The sequence below is a fragment of the Manacus candei genome, unplaced genomic scaffold, assembly GCF_025592945.1.
Source record: "Manacus candei isolate 608988 ecotype Guabito, Panama unplaced genomic scaffold, ASM2559294v1 h1tg000043l, whole genome shotgun sequence".
Classification (NCBI taxonomy): Eukaryota; Metazoa; Chordata; class Aves; order Passeriformes; family Pipridae; genus Manacus; species Manacus candei.
This window is the reverse complement of record NW_026138091.1, coordinates 21132794-21142871: the sequence shown is the minus strand read 5'-3', so window position 1 is coordinate 21142871 and position 10078 is coordinate 21132794.

Here is a 10078-nt window from a genome sequence, read left to right as displayed (position 1 = left end):
ACTAAAGCCAATTCCCGCCATTTCAGAGGGGGCAGGAATTCTCTTTCTGAAATGCTAAGAACATTAAAGTAGTTAGTTCAGTACCACTGGGACTAGATCTTAGTGCAGGGATTAAACCCTCTAAATCCAGGGTTAAATTTAAACACAATGGTAAAAGAGATACGGTCTCTAAAAGAGGTGTTCTCCTTGCTATCTCTACCTCTCTATCCATGAAACCCTAGTCCACCTCTAACCAAGCAGAAGACCTTTTTTTTTCTGGGTCAGTTTTCTGCCAAGTAAGGAAGCTAAATCATCTCAGAGTCTGACAAGGGCAAATTGGGGCAACATAAAGAGGGAAATAACACAAGGGGAGATCAAGGGGAGACAAATGTAGGATGAAGGAACTCCCTCCTTTAGCTGTGATGACTGGTCCAAGCAACCTTAAGCCATCAACTTCACCAGTAGCTAAGCATTTTTTTCCTATACCTTCACGCACCTAAAGATCTTCTGCTTGCTAGAGCAGACACAATAAACATTTATTTCATTAGGATCACATCTTGATTTTATTAAACATCCTTTGTATTGCAGTTATAATTTCCATATTCCTGGCAGCATGGGCTTTGATGTGTAAATTTTTCAGACAGGTTCTTGGAATAAACAACACAGTTTTCTGAAGCCAAAAATAGCTTCAGAATAGTTCTTAGTAGAGCCCCAGAATACATGTGAGAGGCTGGGAGAAGTGTGGGAGGCAGCTCAGACTGGCCTCCAGTCAGGGATTCCCAAACCATATGTGGTGCACAAGACATTTCAAAATCTCCCCTATGCAGGAAAGTGCAGAGAGAAACTGTCACCAAATGCAAAAGAGGAACTCCCAAGCTTACATCTGTCTAGGTTTGTTATGAAGTCTGCCAGGTAATTTCTAGTCACCATGTAAACTTAAAACTCTAAAGGAGAGTTCCACTATGACTAAAATTCCTGTATGAGAACTAAGATTACCACAGTTTAAGTTAATTCCATGTTCCTGGGAACCCAGAAAAGATGTCCCATTCTGTTTTCTGTCCCATTGGACAGATAACACAGCAATACTACAAAGCCTTTGCCATGGAAAAATTGCTGGTTAATAGCTCCTATGAAGGAGTGTATCTTTTGTCATTTGCAGTGGAAAAAGTTAGGTTGGGAAGATGGTTCATGCATTGAATGTATCTTTTTGCTCTTCTTGTTGCATTATTTTCTTCCAAACTCTTTGTCATATAAAATATTAATAATTTATGAAGTTACTTGCCTTCCATTCAGGTGTCATGTCACCCATCACAGCTACAGGTGAGGATGGCTTTCCTTATCCACTGGTAACTAGCTGAGAGAAAAAGAATTTGAGGCAGTTCTCCAAGAAGATCTAGACCATCATTTTCAGCCACGACCTGAAAAACAAGCTTCAAGAGCACAAAAGAACACAAGGTGATGTCTGTTGTGGTTGTCTGAGGTGAGCCACTATGTCCTGCTTCCACTCTCACAAGGGAAAAACTTGGATTTTTCCTGGCAGTGGTATATTCTGGGGTGGTAGTTTGCCTCTGGGGATAGTTATGATGTATTATTTTGTTTCTCTCCCCCCGTGTTCCCTTTGTTTACACCCGTTTGTACAATGCATTGCTTATGACTGAAGGAAAACCATTTCTTCAAAGCCTAGAGAGCTTGGTTTCATTTTCTCAATTTAATATTCCCACAGTTCTGCATGGAGTGCAAAACAGTGTGTGCCTCTGCTTATTTATTAGGGACCCCAGGGCCCTAGCTTGGCCCAGTGGCTGAATTGTGCCATTTTGCCAGTCAGTCCTTGGCAGAAAAGTTACCTAAGTGAAGATACCAGAGCTACCATCACCCTGGGCTGCAAGACAGCAGTGTGATTGTGAGAGGAAAGCAGGTTTAGAAGTGAGAAGTCATTTTAGCTGTGAGTGTGTGGAACTGTGCAAGAGCTCTTGGCATATGCATGGCACACTCATACCTGGCCTTGCAGTCTCTTTGCTGTGTATATGTGAGAGACAACAGTGTGAATATTTAACTATCTATACATGCTTATAATGATACATAGTGGACATGCATTCTGTGGGGGTTCATGCAGCACAGTGGGGTCACAAAGGACAGCCTGTACATGTAACATAGCAGTTCCCTTGCTGAGGAAAACAAGGCAGATAAGAGTAGGCAGCCCAGTCTGAAAAACTCCAGCTACTGTAACAGAAGTTACCTTGAGAAAATCCCTCAAAAGGGAAGCCCTTTGAGGGATTTTCTGGTGTGGGCAATGCCAAACTCATAATATGCAGAAGTGAAGGAGAATAGCTAAGTTCTTGGGAGTGCTTTGCCAACTGTTCAGTCCAGAGGCTTCTGTAAATTTATATGTCATCAGAGATTTAGGTTCGCTGTTTCAAATATCTTTTTTTCACTTACACTGCTGAGACATCTCTGATGCTCTGTTTTGTTGCATATAAAAAAAGTGTAAATAGCATAAAATCAACAGAAAGTGGACCATTAAAAATGCCAGAAATACTCTTAGATTCACAACTAAGTCCATCTTGACCATCTTATAAGAGCTTTTGTGCAACCTACCATCATTTTGGAGAGTTCCTAAATGGCTGGAAATTAGCATTGAAGCTTGGAATACCCTCCACCTGCACTAGGTCCATAGCAACACCCACGAAGACAGCCAAAATATATAATCCAAAAGTCAAAGCATGGGTTACATAATTTTATGCCACTATACCTGTATGGGATTTGTGAGCTCTGGGGAAAAACATAATTGAATTTTTTTAGGTTAGCAAAGATTCTCCATTCACTTTCAACAAAGTGAATTTTTAAGAAATATCTTGTCCAGGTAGTCAGGATTTGCCATCATAGCATGATGAAATTTAGGAACAGGCTGCTTCAGTGCTTCTTATATCTCTAGACAGTAGTTGGGGGTGGAGAGTTACAATATGTCACACAGTGTTAGATAATGTCTTTCAGACATAAAAAGCTCTTCATAAAGATGGGTAGTTCTGCCTTTCAGGGTTTTACTGATGGCAATTAAGGTAGCAAAGATTAGTAGAGAAGGGATTTTCACTTACCATAGCAACCATCTAGCTTTAGGCTGAGGTGTGATGGGATGCTTTTCCTCCCACCTCTGTTCTGTGACAACAGAATGGGGTACAGAAAGTTTGGGTTGAGTGGAGTCGTGGGTTTACCCTCTGATTTTCAAAAGACCTGTAGCAGTCAGGAGCTGAGAGCAAGCTTACAGAAGTTCCTTCACTGTCCAGGAGACACCAGCAAGGCATTCTTAACTCTTCAGAAATGGAAACATTCACATTTCTTTTTGGTTAGTCCCACAAACAAGTCAAACCTACATCAAGTACAAAGAAAATTCTAGTTGTTCAGAATCTATGACTGTTCACTTGTGGTGTTTAAAGATGTGCCTGATTAAGTTTTTCATCAGACTGTTCTAATAAATGCAGCACAGAGTGATCTGATGCCAGATACATGAGTTCAAAAGCTTGATTACCCCCTGGCATTCAGAAAAGCTCTTACTGCTTTTCACTTCATTGTCATTGGCTGTCATTACTGACACGGATTATCCTGAGATATGCTACAGAGATCATGCTTTCTGGGCTGCTTCAGATTCCAGTGGTGGAGGAGTTTTGCAGAGAATCTCTTGGGCAATATGGGCAGTAAAATACCTGACAGAAATTTACTCAACTATGAAAAAACAGAAAATGCATGCCTCTAGGTCTTTTCTGTCTGGCTCTGAAGTTAATACTGGCAAAAGATTTCACTCCAAAAGGCCTGTTTCTACTCATTAAAATTACCTAGAATTAGATCATTAGCTCAATCTGCGTGGTTAAGTTACATTCAGAAACTGAAGGTTGTTCACTTTACAACCTGTTTCTTTCCAGTGACTCTAATAAGAGAGCAGACAACCAGCTCAGCAGTAGATGTCTACACCTGATCAGATGAAACCCATGATCAGCAAAACCGTTGCCTCAGTGATTAGATTAGAGGCTCTCAATCCCTACATTTTTCATTGTCAATACATGTTTTCTTTTGATCACTCTGCATAATCATACTACTTCATTATGCTAGGTATATGATGGGAATTGAAGACCTGAAAATGAATCATTTAGGCTCACTTCAGTAAAACAAAGTGAATTTTTTTGATTGTGGTCCATGATAACATTTCATTTAGATTTTAAAAACATCAGGAACATCTGTTCTCTAGAGAACCACATGCTCACGTTTTTTCTTCATGTGTAATAAACCCAGTGTCAAAACGTTGAAACTTTGCTTGGAATTGAAACTGGGCTCTGTTTAACAGCACTAAAAACATACTGAATTCAGCCAATTAGGTCACCAAGTTACAAAAGGATATTACAATGAAGAAGAACCTACCATATTTTAAACAGCTTTGTAGTGTTTTCCTTTCACATTTGCTACACAAACTGTAATGCTGATTAAGATGGTCACATCTGTATCAGTAAGCTGGATGACTGGGGTATGTTTTCTGATTGTGCAAATGAATGGGACAGCCTGACTTGCTTAGAGCAGCACAGATAGATCTTTTCCACAGCGTGGTCTTCACCATGTCAGGTATTGCAACCAGCCCCTGGCCTCGTGTTATCCCTCAAGTCAGTCCTGGCCATCTTCTGAGGGAATGCCAGTTAAAAGGTCATGTGGCAAAACTGAGCCAGGCAGAGAGTTGGTAAGCACCAAACAGCACAGCTGATAAATGCTGCTTCTCAAGCCAATGCCTTGGCCCTGTTCAGCTTGTTTGCGGTTTGCTGTTAGTTTACTACTGCTCAGTAAAAGTCCCTAAGTAGCACAGACTGGCCCGTGGCCACACCACTAAAGCTCCTTTCAGAGTAGATCTCCTCATGCCTCAGCGGTATCCTGGTGGTTTAAGATATGTTATTATTCAGTCTGCTGCTTTCAGTTCAAAGTGTTTAAAATAAGGTAAGAGGTGTTTTGCAGGGTGTTCTAACAGCCTGCGAGGTAGGGTGTGTATTCCATGCCCAGGGATACACTGTAGCAAAAGCAGAGGGCACTCTGTGAGTGGACTGCAAAAGATGCCGATATATTATGGAAGACTGTAGAGAAGAGAGACAAAGCCACGATAGTCCTGTACGTATTGCCTTTTAGAAAAAGAGCCTGGAGTGGACTATCCCCAGAACTATGCTTGGGCTTTGTCCTTTGTAAAGCAGATAGGAGAGAGACAAATCAGAGCCAGAGAGTGAAACTACAACTAAACAGACTGACTGATCAAAGTCTCTCTCCTTTGCCCTTGCACATTTAGCAGCAATAGCATCTTCAGGTTGTAACAAAATGTTAAACAATGGACCAGTATTGGCTTTGGGAACTCCCCGTGGACTGGAGAACTGTAATCTAGTCAAACCATGCTTAGCTCATGGGTTTTTTAAAACCAAAACTTTCCAATGTCAGAATTGCACTTTTCATTTTTGGACAACTGTCCTTTAAGGGAATATACAAGTTCTACACAAAGGATAACATAAACCTTTGCTGATCCAGTGCATTTTTGTATATGGAGCATTTTTTTTATATGGTTTGTGGCCAGGCTTTGAAACAACACTGTTGCCTGCTAACAGTCAAAGTGACACTATCATCTGTTTTGCGGAGATATGATTTTATTACAGTGGTGCCCAGTGAAGAATCCCCTTTAATAAAAGACTCATAAATGTCTTTTTTCAAAAGACCTTATCTGAACGATAAAATCTGTCTTCAGGCATGAGCTATAAAATAAGGCCGTGGCACTGAAGATGATTTTGTATTTTGGCAGCAATGCAGACAGTGCTTTTAAATTTGAGCTGGTTTGCCCTGATTCAGTCTTTTTTTGGTAACTTAAGAGATGTCACTAAATGTAACGCCGTTTTATAGTGTTAGGTCTTTTTAACAGATTTCATAAAAAAAAAAAAAAACAAAAGAAGGCTGGTTTTGTGCCTGAAATTTTTATGGACCAATAAATCTAACAAGCACTGGGTTTCACAGCCAAATTCCAGCTTTGTGCATGTTATTTTCATTGTCTTTGTAGAAACACTAATTACTATAACTAAGATTCTGTACAAAATCTTGTAGTTACAGGTTTGTCATCTACTGGGAAACACTCTGAGAAATCACATGTTTTTGGGGGATTTTTTTACACACTTTTATGTTTAAAGGTTAGCCTGACTGACTGGTGACTACTTGCAGAGAACTATGGTTCAGAGCAATAGCAATAAACAAAGTAATAAATGTGAAATCATTTCAGAACTGGGTGATGGCATCTTCAGTCAATTCAAGCCGACTGTATGCCCAGAAAGGCATTTGTATCCTGGGCTGCATCAAAAGCAGTGTGGCCAGCAGGTCAAGGGAAGTGATTCTGTCCATCTACTCTGCTCTGGTGAGATCCCACCTGGAGTACTGCATCCAGATCTGGGGCCCCCAGCACAGGAGGGATATCAACCTTTGGGAACAAGTCCAGAGGAGGGCCATCAAGATGATTAGAGGGATAGAGCACCTATCCTAGGAGGAAATGCTGGGAGAATTAGAATAGTTAAGCCTGGAAAAGAGGGTGACCTACCTGCAGCCTTCCAGTACCTGGAGGGGCCTACAAGAAAGATGGGGAGGGACTTTTTACAAGAGCATACAGTGATAGGACAAGGGGGAATGGCTTCAAACTGAAGGAGAGTAGGTTCAGAATAGATATTATGAAAGAATTCTTTACTGTGAGGGTGGTGAGGCTCTGGACCAGGTTGCCCAGAGAAGTTGTGGACACTCCATCCCTGGAACTGTTCAGGACCAGGCTGGATGTAGCTCTGAGCAACCTGGTCTAGTGAAAGGTGTCCTCACCCATGGCAGTGGGGTTGGAACTAGATGAGGTCCCTTCCAACCCAAGCCATTCTATGATTCTATGAAGAGTCCTTTTTTTCATGCACAGTGGGACCTAGCCTGGTTTCCTGGACTGGGAGGTGGTGGGGCAGGGCCTCTACCTGCCTGGCCAGACACAGGTAGATGTTCACATCCAGGAACACCTGTGTTTCCCCAGACTGCTTCAATACCCAGCAGCTGCACATGCAGCCTACCTCCAAAATTCCCCGTGTACTAGTGCACCACCCAAAAAACCTATTAATCCTGGGCCCTCCTATCACCAGCTCCACTCAGCATCACAGGCAGTGCATCCCACCTGTTATCAGCTGTTTCAATGCCTAGTCCCATGTATAGTCCTTCACTGCAAATCCCTTACCTGCTGACAGGTCCGTGGTGCTTGTGTGCAAAGCCATATGATTGCCAGCTACAGAGCCACAGGGCTGCAGAGCCATGAGCAGCTGTGCAGCAAGGCACAGCCAGGACAAGGCCAGGACACCCACTGGCTGTGTGTTGGCCACTACAGTCTGTAGGTTGAGGTCTCCTTTTCAGTTGGTGTGGTGAAGAGAGTGACCACTACTGAGAAGGAATTGCATCTAGGCATTTTTAAAAAGCTCATAAGAAAGGAAAGCAACTGATTTGGATGTAGCTCTGCTGGCATGGGAACAACCATGAGCTGCAGAAAACCAAATATGAGAGGCATATGGCTAAAAACAAGTTGTAATATTTGTTCTTTATATTGTATAGGTGACAAGCATGCTGACAAATTACTTGTCTTCACTTCTCCCTCATCCCTATAATCTGCATACAGGCAAACATAATAGCGATCCCACAAGACTGTGTGACTGTAATTCAGTTTTATCACCCCTGAGTCCACATTAGAAAAAAAATTACAATTCTTTGATCTTGCCAGATGGCAAAAATTAACCATTTTTCATAAAATCATAGATTCAAGATTGGAAAAAACCTGTAAGATCATCGTGGCCAACTGTTAACCCAACATTGCCATGTTACCACTAAATCATGTCTGTGGAAGGGAAAGGAGTATAAGTAAACAAGGAAGTGGGTATATTGGGCTCCTGAGAGAGAAGGAGGAATTTCTATAAATAACTGTGTCATGTTGTGAGAAGATGCCAGCTGCAGGAGGTTGCTCCTTACTGGAATTAGCTACAGAAAGAGAGAGAGGAACAGGGCTCACATATGCAGTGTGCCAAAAAAATGAGCGGCTGTCTGAGGCTACCCCTTAAAAAAGCATTTGGACAGCTTCTGGTGTTGCCAGAAGGGAATGTTCCCAGGGTGACAGACAGGTCATACCCACACTCCAATTCCCAAGCCTGTCCCTGAACTATAATCCTGCGTGCTTCACCGGCACTTCTATCGATATTACAATACCATCACATTGTATGTAGAATTTAAAGATCCTGATAACTTGTATGAATATGGCCTTACCCTCTACTTTTATTTCACAGTCCCCTGAGGACTTTTCACTGCCTATATCTGCACAGAAGTTGTAAAGTTTCTTCTGCTGCTGAGTTGTGTTTGCTCCTGCTTGAAAAAGCAGCTCACAAGACACTTACTCCTTCCTACATAACACTGTATAACAAATTAAGAGTTACAGTCGTTTATCAAAATACCTACTAGAAATCTTTTTGGTTTAAAGGACTCTTAACCAAAAAACTGACCAGAAAATACACCCCAAATTACTTTTTAGATAGGAAAAAGATCAATTTTCCCATTCCATACCAGATTTGAAATGTATGTTGTAACTGTGATCAAAAGTATCATGATTCAAAAGCTGGAAATAAATTACTGTCCTTTCCTGTTTAGCATAAATTTGTCACTGATATTTCAGGTAGATCTAATCAGAGTTGATTTAGTCATAGGTAATTATTTTCCCAAAAAGTCATTACACGGTACATTAGCCAAGGAACAACATTTTAATGCCTACAACTGCATAATTAATTCAGCTTACACGTGAAAGCTGAGAAGTTCACCCAGAAGAGGAGGTAGACATTTCTTATCACCTTTGATTTGCTTACATTCCTGCGGCTTACTGCATATCAGCAATAAATTCCTGCTAAGTATTTCCATAATTCAGATCGCTGTGTCATCACCCAAAAACCTGGCAGGAGCTAGCCTGCAAAAGAGCAAACGTCTACAGCAAACGGAGCACATCCAGTCTGTGATTGATTGCTCTCTCAACTTGCATACTTAATATGCCTCATTAAAAGTGAAAATGCTGGTTCATTCCCTCAACACAAAGTGGAGAAGACTGATAATAAACCACACAGCTTGGAGTATGTTCATCATGAGTGTCCTCAGCTGCCCAGATCTCTGACAGTCCCTGGAGTTCTATGGAAAATGAAAGTATTACAGTATCTTCTGACTGCTGCAGCTTTAGAGGAGGAATTCCATGTGTGATCCCCTGGCAAACTCCAAGTTTCTATTTCAAAATCCCACCAGTGTAAAACGCGAGTAGGTAGCCATCAGCTGAACCACTGCAAAGCCTTCCACCTACCTTCTGCAGAAAGCAGGGGTAGTTTCCAACAACAAAATGTAGTCTAGATGATACTACACTTAAAGCCTCCTCCTCTCCTTACAGATGTTCCAAATATCCAGGGAGTTGGTGTACCATATCCTTGTTCTCCTCTAGAAGTTCTTTATCTTGCTCCCTTCATGAGATAGCATTAAGAAAAATAAAATCTGTAGAGGTCCTTAATGTTTGGAGGTTTGCCAGCGGCTAACTGCCTGAGAACATGATTGGTTAGCATGGCAAAAAACAGTGACTTAGACCTTCCCAACTGACCTGTGTCCCCCACAGAAGCAGTGATTTTTGTCCAGTTCTACAACAAACTTCTTAAGATCATTCAAAGGAGCAAAACCTGAGCAGTGCAGTCCCTCAGGGAGCCCAGAAAGATCCCAACCTGCAAAGGCCAGGGTTTGCTTGGCGTTATCTATGCAAATTCCAAGGGGTTTTCTCATCTGAAAGAACCCGGGCAAAGAAGAGGAAGTCACACTTCCTCGCACACCCACATGAAAGATGATTGACAATAAAGGCATTTGCTGCATTGCAGTAGTTTCTCCCTTTGTCACTCAGTGTTGCTCTGTAGTTCTGTCAGGGGTTCCCAGCACTGGCTGGCTTGGTCTTATCATGATAGCCTTACTGGAAACTGTTGTTCCTGTTGTTATTCTTCTCAGGATTCATCATTCATTATTATTGCACCAG